Here is a 14,672-nt window from a genome sequence, read left to right as displayed (position 1 = left end):
TATCTAAACCATCAACAAAATGTAGCTAAGATTATACTTTCAGGGATCATTTCTTTAGGCAATGATGGGAGAAATGTGCTTGAAAGTGTCCAAACTCGCCAACCACCATGATGAGTTTAAGAGCTCTCTTCTCAGCATGAAGGCAGTTAGCAACTCTGTTTCATGCAGATGTTGTTAGCTTTTGATGACTGTCCTACTTCTTAATAAAGAAGTGGTAGAAGAGGGCTCATTCAGAGTGGCTGATTACACACTTTAAAATCAACTATGGTTATTTAAAACTAAGTTTGTATAATGTTTAATATCCTTGAAAGAATACACATTGATGTTTCAACATTCCTGAATCAGAATGTTTTTATGATATAGGAATAAAAGCAATGTCTAAGAGTATTATTTTACATTTTAATTGTAACCTTCTTTAAGTGGTTCATGTCAATGAGGACTTGAAAAATGTAAAGTGTGCTTTCCTTAAAAGAACATTTTGTTTGCAGTGTATTTGTTTAATAATTGTTTAATTCTTTAGCAAATCAGCAATTAATGCAAGCCACTAGTTTATTTCCTATATGCAATATAAGAAATTTTGAAGTACCAATGCTATTAGTGCATTGGTTTCATTGTTAAGTGTTCTGTTTAATATTTTGGCTTAAACAAGTTTATATATGCAAAAAGTATAACATGTTACCTAATACAATCTTAAAATGTGTCTACTCTCACAGAAAATCATTCAGTATATGATAGTGTATGAATTGTAGTCTGAAAATTTGTGGAGAATGTTATGCAACTGAAAATTGGTTGACAATTTCTATATCAAGTTTTATGCATGGGTCCTAAAATGTCACCATGAGTTAAAAGAGGAATTTATATGGCCTATCTAAACCATCAACAAAATGTAGCTAAGATTATACTTTCAGGGATCATTTCTATAGGCAATGATGGGAGAAATGTGCTTGAAAGTGTCCAAACTAGCCAACCACCATGATAAGATTAAGAGCTCTCTTCTCAGCAGGAAGGCAGTTAGCAACTCTGTTTCATGCAGATGTTGTTAGCTTTTGATGACTGTCCTACTTCTTAATAAATAAGTGGTAGAAGAGGGCTCATTCAGAGTGGCTGATTACACACTTTAAAATCAACTATGGTTATTTAAAACTAAGTTTGTATAATGTTTAATATCCTTGAAAGAATACGCATTGATATTTCAACATTCCTGAATCAGAATGTTTTTTATGATATAGGAATAAAAGCAATGTCTAAGAGTATTATTTTACATTTTAATTTTAACCTTCTTTAAGTAGTTGATGTCAATGATGACTTGAAAATGTAAAGTGTGCTTTCCTTAAAAGAACGTTTTGTTTGCAGTGTATTTGTTTAATAATTGTTTAAGTCTTTAGCAAATCAGCAATTAATGCAAGCCACTAGTTTATTTCCTATATGCAATATAAGAAATTTTGAAGTACCAATGCTATTAGTGCATTGGTTTCATTGTTAAGTGTTCTGTTTAATATTTTGGCTTAAACAAGTTTATATATGCAAAAATGATAACATGTTACCTAATACAATCTTAAAATGTGTCTACTCTCACAGAAAATCATTCAGTATATGATAGTGAATGAATTGTAGTCTGAAAATTTGTGGATATGTTATGCAACTGAAAATTGGTTGACAATTTCTATATCAAGTTTTATGAATGGGTCCAAAAATGTCACCATGAGTTAAAAGAGGAATTCATATGGCCTATCTAAACCATCAACAAAATGTATTTTAGACTATACTTTCAGGGATCATTTCTATAGGCAATGATGGGAGAAATGTGCTTGAAAGTGTCCAAACTCGCCAACCACCATGATGAGTTTAAGAGCTCTCTTCTCAGCATGAAGGCAGTTAGCAACTCTGTTTCATGCAGATGTTGTTAGCTTTTGATGACTGTCCTACTTCTTAATAAAGAAGTGGTAGAAGAGGGCTCATTCAGAGTTGGTGATTACACACTTTAAAATCAACTATGGTTATTTAAAACTAAGTTTGTATAATGTTTAATATCCTTGAAAGAATACGCATTGATGTTTCAACATTCCTGAATCAGAATATTTTTTATGATATAGCAATTAAAGCAATGTCTAAGAGTATTATTTTACATTTTAGTTGTAACCTTCTTTAAGTGGTTCATGTCAATGAGGACTTGAAAAATGTAAAGTGTGCTTTCCTTAAAAGAACCTTTTGTTTGCAGTGTATTTGTTTAATAATTGTTTAATTCTTTAGCAAATCAGCAATTAATGCAAGCCACTAGTTTATTTCCTATATGCAATATAAGAAATTTTGAAGTACCAATGCTATTAGTGCATTGGTTTCATTGTTAAGTGTTCTGTTTAATATTTTGGTTTAAACAAATTTATATATGCAAAAATTATAATATGTTACCTAATACAATCTTAAAATGTGTCTACTCTCACAGAAAATCATTCAGTATATGATAGTGAATGAATTGTAGTCTGAAAATTTGTGGAGAATGTTATGCAACTGAAAATTGGTTGACAATTTCTATATCAAGTTTTATGCATGGGTCCTAAAATGTCAACATGAGTTAAAAGAGGAATTTATATGGCCTATCTAAACCATCAACAAAATGTAGCTAAGATTATACTTTCAGGGATCATTTCTTTAGGCAATGATGGGAGAAATGTGCTTGAAAGTGTCCAAACTCGCCAACCACCATGATGAGTTTAAGAGCTCTCTTCTCAGCATGAAGGCAGTTAGCAACTCTGTTTCATGCAGATGTTGTTAGCTTTTGATGACTGTCCTACTTCTTAATAAAGAAGTGGTAGAAGAGGGCTCATTCAGAGTGGCTGATTACACACTTTAAAATCAACTATGGTTATTTAAAACTAAGTTTGTATAATGTTTAATATCCTTGAAAGAATACACATTGATGTTTCAACATTCCTGAATCAGAATGTTTTTATGATATAGGAATAAAAGCAATGTCTAAGAGTATTATTTTACATTTTAATTGTAACCTTCTTTAAGTGGTTCATGTCAATGAGGACTTGAAAAATGTAAAGTGTGCTTTCCTTAAAAGAACATTTTGTTTGCAGTGTATTTGTTTAATAATTGTTTAATTCTTTAGCAAATCAGCAATTAATGCAAGCCACTAGTTTATTTCCTATATGCAATATAAGAAATTTTGAAGTACCAATGCTATTAGTGCATTGGTTTCATTGTTAAGTGTTCTGTTTAATATTTTGGCTTAAACAAGTTTATATATGCAAAAAGTATAACATGTTACCTAATACAATCTTAAAATGTGTCTACTCTCACAGAAAATCATTCAGTATATGATAGTGATTGAATTGTAGTCTGAAAATTTGTGGATAATGTTATGCAACTGAAAATTGGTTGACAATTTCTATATCAAGTTTTATGAATGGGTCCAAAAATGTCACCATGAGTTAAAAGAGGAATTCATATGGCCTATCTAAACCATCAACAAAATGTATTTAAGACTATACTTTCAGGGATTATTTTTTATAGGCAATGATGGGAGAAATGTGCTTGAAATTGTCCAAACTCGCCAACCACCATGATGAGTTTAAGAGCTCTCTTCTCAGCATGAAGGCAGTTAGCAACTCTGTTTCATGCAGATGTTGTTAGCTTTTGATGACTGTCCTACTTCTTAATAAAGAAGTGGTAGAAGAGGGCTCATTCAGAGTGGCTGATTACACACTTTAAAATCAACTATGGTTATTTAAAACTAAGTTTGTATAATGTTTAATATCCTTGAAAGAATACGCATTGATGTTTCAACATTCCTGAATCAGAATGTTTTTTATGATATAGCAATTAAAGCAATGTCTAAGAGTATTATTTTACATTTTAATTTTAACCTTCTTTAAGTGGTTCATGTCAATGAGGACTTGAAAAATGTAAAGTGTGCTTTCCTTAAAAGAACATTTTGTTTGCAGTGTATTTGTTTAATAATTGTTTAATTCTTTTGCAAATCAGCAATTAATGCAAGCCACTAGTTTATTTCCTATATGCAATATAAGAAATTTTGAAGTACCAATGCTATTAGTGCATTGGTTTCATTGTTAAGTGTTCTGTTTAATATTTTGGTTTAAACAAATTTATATATGCAAAAATTATAATATGTTACCTAATACAATCTTAAAATGTGTCTACTCTCACAGAAAATCATTCAGTATATGATAGTGAATGAATTGTAGTCTGAAAATTTGTGGAGAATGTTATGCAACTGAAAATTGGTTGACAATTTCTATATCAAGTTTTATGCATGGGTCCTAAAATGTCACCATGAGTTAAAAGAGGAATTTATATGGCCTATCTAAACCATCAACCAAATGTAGCTAAGATTATACTTTCAGGGATCATTTCTATAGGCAATGATGGGAGAAATGTGCTTGAAAGTGTCCAAACTCGCCAACCACCATGATGAGTTTAAGAGCTCTCTTCTCAGCATGAAGGCAGTTAGCAACTCTGTTTCATGCAGATGTTGATAGCTTTTGATGACTGTCCTACTTCTTAATAAAGAAGTGGTAGAAGAGGGCTCATTCAGAGTGGCTGATTACACACTTTAAAATCAACTATGGTTATTTAAAACTAAGTTTGTATAATGTTTAATATCCTTGAAAGAATACACATTGATGTTTCAACATTCTTGAATCAGAATGTTTTTTATGATATAGGAATAAAAGCAATGTCTAAGAGTATTATTTTACATTTTAATTGTAACCTTCTTTTAGTGGTTCATGTCAATGAGGACTTGAAAAATGTAAAGTGTGCTTTCCTTAAAAGAACCTTTTGTTTGCAGTGTATTTGTTTAATAATTGTTTAATTCTTTAGCAAATCAGCAATTAATGCAAGCCACTAGTTTATTTCCTATATGCAATATAAGAAATTTTGAAGTACCAATGCTGTTAGTGCATTGGTTTCATTGTTAAGTGTTCTGTTAAATATTTTGGCTTAAACAAGTTTATATATGCAAAAATTATAATATGTTACCTAATACAATCTTAAAATGTGTCTACTCTCACAGAAAATCATTCAGTATATGATAGTGAATGAATTGTAGTCTGAAAATTTGTGGATAATGTTATGCAAATGAAAATTGGTTGACAATTTCTATATCAAGTTTTATGAATGAGTCCAAAAATGTCACCATGAGTTAAAAGAGGAATTCATATGGCTAATCTAAACCATCAACAAAATGTAATTAAGACTATACTTCCAGGGATCATTTCTATAGGCAATGATGGGAGAAATGTGTTTGAAAGTGTCCAAACTCGCCAACCACCATGATGAGTTTAAGAGCTCTCTTCTCAGCATGAAGGCAGTTAGCAACTCTGTTTCATGCAGATGTTGTTAGCTTTTGATGACTGTCCTACTTCTTAATAAAGAAGTGGTAGAAGAGGGCTCATTCAGAGTGGCTGATTACAAACTTTAAAATCAACTATGGTTATTTAAAACGAAGTTTGTATAATGTTTAATATCCTTGAAAGAATACGCATTGATGTTTCAACATTCCTGAATCAGAATGTTTTTTATGATATAGCAATTAAAGCAATGTCTAAGAGTATTATTTTACATTTTAATTTTAACCTTCTTTAAGTGGTTCATGTCAATGAGGACTTGAAAAATGTAAAGTGTGCTTTCCTTAAAAGAACATTTTGTTTGCAGTGTCTTTGTTTAATAATTGTTTAATTCTTTAGCAAATCAGCAATTAATGCAAGCCACTAGTTTATTTCCTATATGCAATATAAGAAATTTTGAAGTACCAATGCTGTTAGTGCATTGGTTTCATTGTTAAGTGTTCTGTTTAATATTTTGGCTTAAACAAGTTTATATATGCAAAAATTATAATATGTTACCTAATACAATCTTAAAATGTGTCTACTCTCACAGAAAATCATTCAGTATATGATAGTGAATGAATTGTAGTCTGAAAATTTGTGGATAATGTTATGCAACTGAAAATTGGTTGACAATTTCTATATCAAGTTTTATGAATGAGTCCAAAAATGTCACCATGAGTTAAAAGAGGAATTCATATGGCCTATCTAAACCATCAACAAAATGTATTTAAGACTATACTTTCAGGGATCATTTCTATAGGCAATGATGGGAGAAATGTGCTTGAAAGTGTCCAAACTCGCCAACCACCATGATGAGTTTAAGAGCTCTCTTCTCAGCATGAAGGCAGTTAGCAACTCTGTTTCATGCAGATGTTGTTAGCTTTTGATGACTGTCCTACTTCTTAATAAAGAAGTGGTAGAAGAGGGCTCATTCAGAGTGGCTGATTACACACTTTAAAATCAACTATGGTTATTTAAAACTAAGTTTGTATAATGTTTAATATCCTTGAAAGAATACACATTGATGTTTCAACATTCTTGAATCAGAATGTTTTTTATGATATAGGAATAAAAGCAATGTCTAAGAGTATTATTTTACATTTTAATTGTAACCTTCTTTTAGTGGTTCATGTCAATGAGGACTTGAAAAATGTAAAGTGTGCTTTCCTTAAAAGAACATTTTGTTTGCAGTGTATTTGTTTAATAATTGTTTAATTCTTTAGCAAATCAGCAATTAATGCAAGCCACTAGTTTATTTCCTATATGCAATATAAGAAATTTTGAAGTACCAATGCTGTTAGTGCATTGGTTTCATTGTTAAGTGTTCTGTTAAATATTTTGGCTTAAACAAGTTTATATATGCAAAAATTATAATATGTTACCTAATACAATCTTAAAATGTGTCTACTCTCACAGAAAATCATTCAGTATATGATAGTGAATGAATTGTAGTCTGAAAATTTGTGGATAATGTTATGCAAATGAAAATTGGTTGACAATTTCTATATCAAGTTTTATGAATGAGTCCAAAAATGTCACCATGAGTTAAAAGAGGAATTCATATGGCTAATCTAAACCATCAACAAAATGTAATTAAGACTATACTTCCAGGGATCATTTCTATAGGCAATGATGGGAGAAATGTGTTTGAAAGTGTCCAAACTCGCCAACCACCATGATGAGTTTAAGAGCTCTCTTCTCAGCATGAAGGCAGTTAGCAACTCTGTTTCATGCAGATGTTGTTAGCTTTTGATGACTGTCCTACTTCTTAATAAAGAAGTGGTAGAAGAGGGCTCATTCAGAGTGGCTGATTACACACTTTAAAATCAACTATGGTTATTTAAAACGAAGTTTGTATAATGTTTAATATCCTTGAAAGAATACGCATTGATGTTTCAACATTCCTGAATCAGAATGTTTTTTATGATATAGCAATTAAAGCAATGTCTAAGAGTATTATTTTACATTTTAATTTTAACCTTCTTTAAGTGGTTCATGTCAATGAGGACTTGAAAAATGTAAAGTGTGCTTTCCTTAAAAGAACATTTTGTTTGCAGTGTATTTGTTTAATAATTGTTTAATTCTTTTGCAAATCAGCAATTAATGCAAGCCACTAGTTTATTTCCTATATGCAATATAAGAAATTTTGAAGTACCAATGCTATTAGTGCATTGGTTTCATTGTTAAGTGTTCTGTTTAATATTTTGGTTTAAACAAATTTATATATGCAAAAATTATAATATGTTACCTAATACAATCTTAAAATGTGTCTACTCTCACAGAAAATCATTCAGTATATGATAGTGAATGAATTGTAGTCTGAACATTTGTGGAGAATGTTATGCAACTGAAAATTGGTTGACAATTTCTATATCAAGTTTTATGCATGGGTCCTAAAATGTCACCATGAGTTAAAAGCGGAATTTATATGGCCTATCTAAACCATCAACCAAATGTAGCTAAGATTATACTTTCAGGGATCATTTCCATAGGCAATGATGGGAGAAATGTGCTTGAAAGTGTCCAAACTCGCCAACCACCATGATGAGTTTAAGAGCTCTCTTCTCAGCATGAAGGCAGTTAGCAACTCTGTTTCATGCAGATGTTGATAGCTTTTGATGACTGTCCTACTTCTTAATAAAGAAGTGGTAGAAGAGGGCTCATTCAGAGTGGCTGATTACACACTTTAAAATCAACTATGGTTATTTAAAACTAAGTTTGTATAATGTTTAATATCCTTGAAAGAATACACATTGATGTTTCAACATTCCTGAATCAGAATGTTTTTTATGATATAGGAATAAAAGCAATGTCTAAGAGTATTATTTTACATTTTAATTGTAACCTTCTTTTAGTGGTTCATGTCAATGAGGACTTGAAAAATGTAAAGTGTGCTTTCCTTAAAAGAACATTTTGTTTGCAGTGTATTTGTTTAATAATTGTTTAATTCTTTAGCAAATCAGCAATTAATGCAAGCCACTAGTTTATTTCCTATATGCAATATAAGAAATTTTGAAGTACCAATGCTGTTAGTGCATTGGTTTCATTGTTAAGTGTTCTGTTTAATATTTTGGCTTAAACAAGTTTATATATGCAAAAATTATAATATGTTACCTAATACAATCTTAAAATGTGTCTACTCTCACAGAAAATCATTCAGTATATGATAGTGAATGAATTGTAGTCTGAAAATTTGTGGATAATGTTATGCAACTGAAAATTGGTTGACAATTTCTATATCAAGTTTTATGAATGAGTCCAAAAATGTCACCATGAGTTAAAAGAGGAATTCATATGGCCTATCTAAACCATCAACAAAATGTATTTAAGACTATACTTTCAGGGATCATTTCTATAGGCAATGATGGGAGAAATGTGCTTGAAAGTGTCCAAACTCGCCAACCACCATGATGAGTTTAAGAGCTCTCTTCTCAGCATGAAGGCAGTTAGCAACTCTGTTTCATGCAGATGTTGTTAGCTTTTGATGACTGTCCTACTTCTTAATAAAGAAGTGGTAGAAGAGGGCTCATTCAGAGTGGCTGATTACACACTTTAAAATCAACTATGGTTATTTAAAACTAAGTTTGTATAATGTTTAATATCCTTGAAAGAATACACATTGATGTTTCAACATTCTTGAATCAGAATGTTTTTTATGATATAGGAATAAAAGCAATGTCTAAGAGTATTATTTTACATTTTAATTGTAACCTTCTTTTAGTGGTTCATGTCAATGAGGACTTGAAAAATGTAAAGTGTGCTTTCCTTAAAAGAACATTTTGTTTGCAGTGTATTTGTTTAATAATTGTTTAATTCTTTAGCAAATCAGCAATTAATGCAAGCCACTAGTTTATTTCCTATATGCAATATAAGAAATTTTGAAGTACCAATGCTGTTAGTGCATTGGTTTCATTGTTAAGTGTTCTGTTAAATATTTTGGCTTAAACAAGTTTATATATGCAAAAATTATAATATGTTACCTAATACAATCTTAAAATGTGTCTACTCTCACAGAAAATCATTCAGTATATGATAGTGAATGAATTGTAGTCTGAAAATTTGTGGATAATGTTATGCAACTGAAAATTGGTTGACAATTTCTATATCAAGTTTTATGAATGAGTCCAAAAATGTCACCATGAGTTAAAAGAGGAATTCATATGGCTAATCTAAACCATCAACAAAATGTAATTAAGACTATACTTCCAGGGATCATTTCTATAGGCAATGATGGGAGAAATGTGTTTGAAAGTGTCCAAACTCGCCAACCACCATGATGAGTTTAAGAGCTCTCTTCTCAGCATGAAGGCAGTTAGCAACTCTGTTTCATGCAGATGTTGTTAGCTTTTGATGACTGTCCTACTTCTTAATAAAGAAGTGGTAGAAGAGGGCTCATTCAGAGTGGCTGATTACACACTTTAAAATCAACTATGGTTATTTAAAACTAAGTTTGTATAATGTTTAATATCCTTGAAAGAATACGCATTGATGTTTCAACATTCCTGAATCAGAATGTTTTTTATGATATAGCAATTAAAGCAATGTCTAAGAGTATTATTTTACATTTTAATTTTAACCTTCTTTAAGTGGTTCATGTCAATGAGGACTTGAAAAATGTAAAGTGTGCTTTCCTTAAAAGAACATTTTGTTTGCAGTGTCTTTGTTTAATAATTGTTTAATTCTTTAGCAAATCAGCAATTAATGCAAGCCACTAGTTTATTTCCTATATGCAATATAAGAAATTTTGAAGTACCAATGCTATTAGTGCATTGGTTTCATTGTTAAGTGTTCTGTTTAATATTTTGGCTTAAACAAGTTTATATATGCAAAAATTATAATATGTTACCTAATACAATCTTAAAATGTGTCTACTCTCACAGAAAATCATTCAGTATATGATAGTGAATGAATTGTAGTCTGAAAATTTGTGGATAATGTTATGTAACTGAAAATTGGTTGACAATTTCTATATCAAGTTTTATGAATGGGTCCAAAAATGTCACCATGAGTTAAAAGAGGAATTCATATGGCTAATCTAAACCATCAACAAAATGTAATTAAGACTATACTTCCAGGGATCATTTCTATAGGCAATGATGGGAGAAATGTGTTTGAAAGTGTCCAAACTCGCCAACCACCATGTTGAGTTTAAGAGCTCTCTTCTCAGCATGAAGGCAGTTAGCAACTCTGTTTCATGCAGATGTTGTTAGCTTTTGATGACTGTCCTACTTCTTAATAAATAAGTGGTAGAAGAGGGCTCATTCAGAGTGGCTGATTACACACTTTAAAATCAACTATGGTTATTTAAAACTAAGTTTGTATAATGTTTAATATCCTTGAAAGAATACGCATTGATGTTTCAACATTCCTGAATCAGAATGTTTTTTATGATATAGCAATTAAAGCAATGTCTAAGAGTATTATTTTACATTTTAATTTTAACCTTCTTTAAGTGGTTCATGTCAATGAGGACTTGAAAAATGTAAAGTGTGCTTTCCTTAAAAGAACATTTTGTTTGCAGTGTATTTGTTTAATAATTGTTTAATTCTTTTGCAAATCAGCAATTAATGCAAGCCACTAGTTTATTTCCTATATGCAATATAAGAAATTTTGAAGTACCAATGCTATTAGTGCATTGGTTTCATTGTTAAGTGTTCTGTTTAATATTTTGGTTTAAACAAATTTATATATGCAAAAATTATAATATGTTACCTAATACAATCTTAAAATGTGTCTACTCTCACAGAAAATCATTCAGTATATGATAGTGAATGAATTGTAGTCTGAAAATTTGTGGAGAATGTTATGCAACTGAAAATTGGTTGACAATTTCTATATCAAGTTTTATGCATGGGTCCTAAAATGTCACCATGAGTTAAAAGAGGAATTTATATGGCCTATCTAAACCATCAACCAAATGTAGCTAAGATTATACTTTCAGGGATCATTTCTATAGGCAATGATGGGAGAAATGTGCTTGAAAGTGTCCAAACTCGCCAACCACCATGATGAGTTTAAGAGCTCTCTTCTCAGCATGAAGGCAGTTAGCAACTCTGTTTCATGCAGATGTTGATAGCTTTTGATGACTGTCCTACTTCTTAATAAAGAAGTGGTAGAAGAGGGCTCATTCAGAGTGGCTGATTACACACTTTAAAATCAACTATGGTTATTTAAAACTAAGTTTGTGTAATGTTTAATATCCTTGAAAGAATACACATTGATGTTTCAACATTCCTGAATCAGAATGTTTTTTATGATATAGGAATAAAAGCAATGTCTAAGAGTATTATTTTACATTTTAATTGTAACCTTCTTTTAGTGGTTCATGTCAATGAGGACTTGAAAAATGTAAAGTGTGCTTTCCTTAAAAGAACATTTTGTTTGCAGTGTATTTGTTTAATAATTGTTTAATTCTTTAGCAAATCAGCAATTAATGCAAGCCACTAGTTTATTTCCTATATGCAATATAAGAAATTTTGAAGTACCAATGCTGTTAGTGCATTGGTTTCATTGTTAAGTGTTCTGTTAAATATTTTGGCTTAAACAAGTTTATATATGCAAAAATTATAATATGTTACCTAATACAATCTTAAAATGTGTCTACTCTCACAGAAAATCATTCAGTATATGATAGTGAATGAATTGTAGTCTGAAAATTTGTGGATAATGTTATGCAACTGAAAATTGGTTGACAATTTCTATATCAAGTTTTATGAATGAGTCCAAAAATGTCACCATGAGTTAAAAGAGGAATTCATATGGCTAATCTAAACCATCAACAAAATGTAATTAAGACTATACTTCCAGGGATCATTTCTATAGGCAATGATGGGAGAAATGTGTTTGAAAGTGTCCAAACTCGCCAACCACCATGATGAGTTTAAGAGCTCTCTTCTCAGCATGAAGGCAGTTAGCAACTCTGTTTCATGCAGATGTTGTTAGCTTTTGATGACTGTCCTACTTCTTAATAAAGAAGTGGTAGAAGAGGGCTCATTCAGAGTGGCTGATTACACACTTTAAGATCAACTATGGTTATTTAAAACTAAGTTTGTATAATGTTTAATATCCTTGAAAGAATACGCATTGATGTTTCAACATTCCTGAATCAGAATGTTTTTTATGATATAGCAATTAAAGCAATGTCTAAGAGTATTATTTTACATTTTAATTTTAACCTTCTTTAAGTGGTTCATGTCAATGAGGACTTGAAAAATGTAAAGTGTGCTTTCCTTAAAAGAACATTTTGTTTGCAGTGTATTTGTTTAATAATTGTTTAATTCTTTAGCAAATCAGCAATTAATGCAAGCCACTAGTTTATTTCCTATATGCAATATAAGAAATTTTGAAGTACCAATGCTGTTAGTGCATTGGTTTCATTGTTAAGTGTTCTGTTAAATATTTTGGCTTAAACAAGTTTATATATGCAAAAATTATAATATGTTACCTAATACAATCTTAAAATGTGTCTACTCTCACAGAAAATCATTCAGTATATGATAGTGAATGAATTGTAGTCTGAAAATTTGTGGATAATGTTATGCAACTGAAAATTGGTTGACAATTTCTATATCAAGTTTTATGAATGAGTCCAAAAATGTCACCATGAGTTAAAAGAGGAATTCATATGGCTAATCTAAACCATCAACAAAATGTAATTAAGACTATACTTCCAGGGATCATTTCTATAGGCAATGATGGGAGAAATGTGTTTGAAAGTGTCCAAACTCGCCAACCACCATGATGAGTTTGAGAGCTCTCTTCTCAGCATGAAGGCAGTTAGCAACTCTGTTTCATGCAGATGTTGTTAGCTTTTGATGACTGTCCTACTTCTTAATAAAGAAGTGGTAGAAGAGGGCTCATTCAGAGTGGCTGATTACACACTTTAAAATCAACTATGGTTATTTAAAACTAAGTTTGTATAATGTTTAATATCCTTGAAAGAATACGCATTGATGTTTCAACATTCCTGAATCAGAATGTTTTTTATGATATAGCAATTAAAGCAATGTCTAAGAGTATTATTTTACATTTTAATTTTAACCTTCTTTAAGTGGTTCATGTCAATGAGGACTTGAAAAATGTAAAGTGTGCTTTCCTTAAAAGAACATTTTGTTTGCAGTGTATTTGTTTAATAATTGTTTAATTCTTTTGCAAATCAGCAATTAATGCAAGCCACTAGTTTATTTCCTATATGCAATATAAGAAATTTTGAAGTACCAATGCTATTAGTGCATTGGTTTCATTGTTAAGTGTTCTGTTTAATATTTTGGTTTAAACAAATTTATATATGCAAAAATTATAATATGTTACCTAATACAATCTTAAAATGTGTCTACTCTCACAGAAAATCATTCAGTATATGATAGTGAATGAATTGTAGTCTGAAAATTTGTGGAGAATGTTATGCAACTGAAAATTGGTTGACAATTTCTATATCAAGTTTTATGCATGGGTCCTAAAATGTCACCATGAGTTAAAAGAGGAATTTATATGGCCTATCTAAACCATCAACAAAATGTATTTAAGACTATACTTTCAGGGATCATTTCTATAGGCAATGATGGGAGAAATGTGCTTGAAAGTGTCCAAACTCGCCAACCACCATGATGAGTTTAAGAGCTCTCTTCTCAGCATGAAGGCAGTTAGCAACTCTGTTTCATGCAGATGTTGTTAGCTTTTGATGACTGCCCTACTTCTTAATAAAGAAGTGGTAGAAGAGGGCTCATTCAGAGTGGCTGATTACACACTTTAAAATCAACTATGGTTATTTAAAACTAAGTTTGTATAATGTTTAATATCCTTGAAAGAATACACATTGATGTTTCAACATTCTTGAATCAGAATGTTTTTTATGATATAGGAATAAAAGCAATGTCTAAGAGTATTATTTTACATTTTAATTGTAACCTTCTTTTAGTGGTTCATGTCAATGAGGACTTGAAAAATGTAAAGTGTGCTTAAATTAAAAGAACATTTTGTTTGCAGTGTATTTGTTTAATAATTGTTTAATTCTTTAGCAAATCAGCAATTAATGCAAGCCACTAGTTTATTTCCTATATGCAATATAAGAAATTTTGAAGTACCAATGCTGTTAGTGCATTGGTTTCATTGTTAAGTGTTCTGTTAAATATTTTGGCTTAAACAAGTTTATATATGCAAAAATTATAATATGTTACCTAATACAATCTTAAAATGTGTCTACTCTCACAGAAAATCATTCAGTATATGATAGTGAATGAATTGTAGTCTGAAAATTTGTGGATAATGTTATGCAACTGAAAATTGGTTGACAATTTCTATATCAAGTTTTATGAA

At 30.6% G+C, this 14,672-nt stretch overlaps 17 non-coding genes across 17 annotated transcripts; all 17 read left to right on the top strand.

Moving 5' to 3' along the window:
* The first annotated feature begins 27 nt into the window (after nt 1-27).
* Nucleotides 28-240, top strand: LOC135053426 (small nucleolar RNA U3). The gene has a single exon (XR_010242779.1). It is a non-coding gene; the product is annotated as a small nucleolar RNA U3 (small nucleolar RNA).
* Nucleotides 241-892: 652 nt separating this feature from the next.
* LOC135053816 (small nucleolar RNA U3) lies at nt 893-1,105 on the top strand. The gene has a single exon (XR_010243120.1). It is a non-coding gene; the product is annotated as a small nucleolar RNA U3 (small nucleolar RNA).
* A 651-nt stretch (nt 1,106-1,756) lies between these two features.
* On the top strand, nt 1,757-1,970 carry LOC135053459 (small nucleolar RNA U3). Its single transcript, XR_010242807.1, has one exon. It is a non-coding gene; the product is annotated as a small nucleolar RNA U3 (small nucleolar RNA).
* A 652-nt stretch (nt 1,971-2,622) lies between these two features.
* LOC135053425 (small nucleolar RNA U3) lies at nt 2,623-2,835 on the top strand. Its single transcript, XR_010242778.1, has one exon. It is a non-coding gene; the product is annotated as a small nucleolar RNA U3 (small nucleolar RNA).
* Nucleotides 2,836-3,487: 652 nt separating this feature from the next.
* On the top strand, nt 3,488-3,701 carry LOC135053854 (small nucleolar RNA U3). Its single transcript, XR_010243152.1, has one exon. It is a non-coding gene; the product is annotated as a small nucleolar RNA U3 (small nucleolar RNA).
* Nucleotides 3,702-4,354: 653 nt separating this feature from the next.
* On the top strand, nt 4,355-4,567 carry LOC135053384 (small nucleolar RNA U3). Its single transcript, XR_010242743.1, has one exon. It is a non-coding gene; the product is annotated as a small nucleolar RNA U3 (small nucleolar RNA).
* Nucleotides 4,568-5,220: 653 nt separating this feature from the next.
* LOC135053184 (small nucleolar RNA U3) lies at nt 5,221-5,433 on the top strand. Its single transcript, XR_010242568.1, has one exon. It is a non-coding gene; the product is annotated as a small nucleolar RNA U3 (small nucleolar RNA).
* A 653-nt stretch (nt 5,434-6,086) lies between these two features.
* On the top strand, nt 6,087-6,299 carry LOC135053122 (small nucleolar RNA U3). Its single transcript, XR_010242513.1, has one exon. It is a non-coding gene; the product is annotated as a small nucleolar RNA U3 (small nucleolar RNA).
* Nucleotides 6,300-6,952: 653 nt separating this feature from the next.
* LOC135053183 (small nucleolar RNA U3) lies at nt 6,953-7,165 on the top strand. The gene has a single exon (XR_010242567.1). It is a non-coding gene; the product is annotated as a small nucleolar RNA U3 (small nucleolar RNA).
* A 653-nt stretch (nt 7,166-7,818) lies between these two features.
* LOC135053654 (small nucleolar RNA U3) lies at nt 7,819-8,031 on the top strand. The gene has a single exon (XR_010242978.1). It is a non-coding gene; the product is annotated as a small nucleolar RNA U3 (small nucleolar RNA).
* A 653-nt stretch (nt 8,032-8,684) lies between these two features.
* LOC135053121 (small nucleolar RNA U3) lies at nt 8,685-8,897 on the top strand. Its single transcript, XR_010242512.1, has one exon. It is a non-coding gene; the product is annotated as a small nucleolar RNA U3 (small nucleolar RNA).
* A 653-nt stretch (nt 8,898-9,550) lies between these two features.
* LOC135053182 (small nucleolar RNA U3) lies at nt 9,551-9,763 on the top strand. The gene has a single exon (XR_010242566.1). It is a non-coding gene; the product is annotated as a small nucleolar RNA U3 (small nucleolar RNA).
* Nucleotides 9,764-10,416: 653 nt separating this feature from the next.
* Nucleotides 10,417-10,629, top strand: LOC135053703 (small nucleolar RNA U3). Its single transcript, XR_010243021.1, has one exon. It is a non-coding gene; the product is annotated as a small nucleolar RNA U3 (small nucleolar RNA).
* A 653-nt stretch (nt 10,630-11,282) lies between these two features.
* On the top strand, nt 11,283-11,495 carry LOC135053383 (small nucleolar RNA U3). The gene has a single exon (XR_010242742.1). It is a non-coding gene; the product is annotated as a small nucleolar RNA U3 (small nucleolar RNA).
* Nucleotides 11,496-12,148: 653 nt separating this feature from the next.
* Nucleotides 12,149-12,361, top strand: LOC135053181 (small nucleolar RNA U3). The gene has a single exon (XR_010242565.1). It is a non-coding gene; the product is annotated as a small nucleolar RNA U3 (small nucleolar RNA).
* Nucleotides 12,362-13,014: 653 nt separating this feature from the next.
* Nucleotides 13,015-13,227, top strand: LOC135053217 (small nucleolar RNA U3). The gene has a single exon (XR_010242596.1). It is a non-coding gene; the product is annotated as a small nucleolar RNA U3 (small nucleolar RNA).
* A 653-nt stretch (nt 13,228-13,880) lies between these two features.
* On the top strand, nt 13,881-14,093 carry LOC135053086 (small nucleolar RNA U3). Its single transcript, XR_010242482.1, has one exon. It is a non-coding gene; the product is annotated as a small nucleolar RNA U3 (small nucleolar RNA).
* Nucleotides 14,094-14,672: the final 579 nt, after the last annotated feature.

Source organism: Pseudophryne corroboree, chromosome 2 (genome assembly GCF_028390025.1).
Source record: "Pseudophryne corroboree isolate aPseCor3 chromosome 2, aPseCor3.hap2, whole genome shotgun sequence".
In the NCBI taxonomy this organism is placed as follows: domain Eukaryota; kingdom Metazoa; phylum Chordata; class Amphibia; order Anura; family Myobatrachidae; genus Pseudophryne; species Pseudophryne corroboree.
Note: the sequence above shows the minus strand (reverse complement) of the source record. Positions and strands in the feature narration are given on the sequence as shown.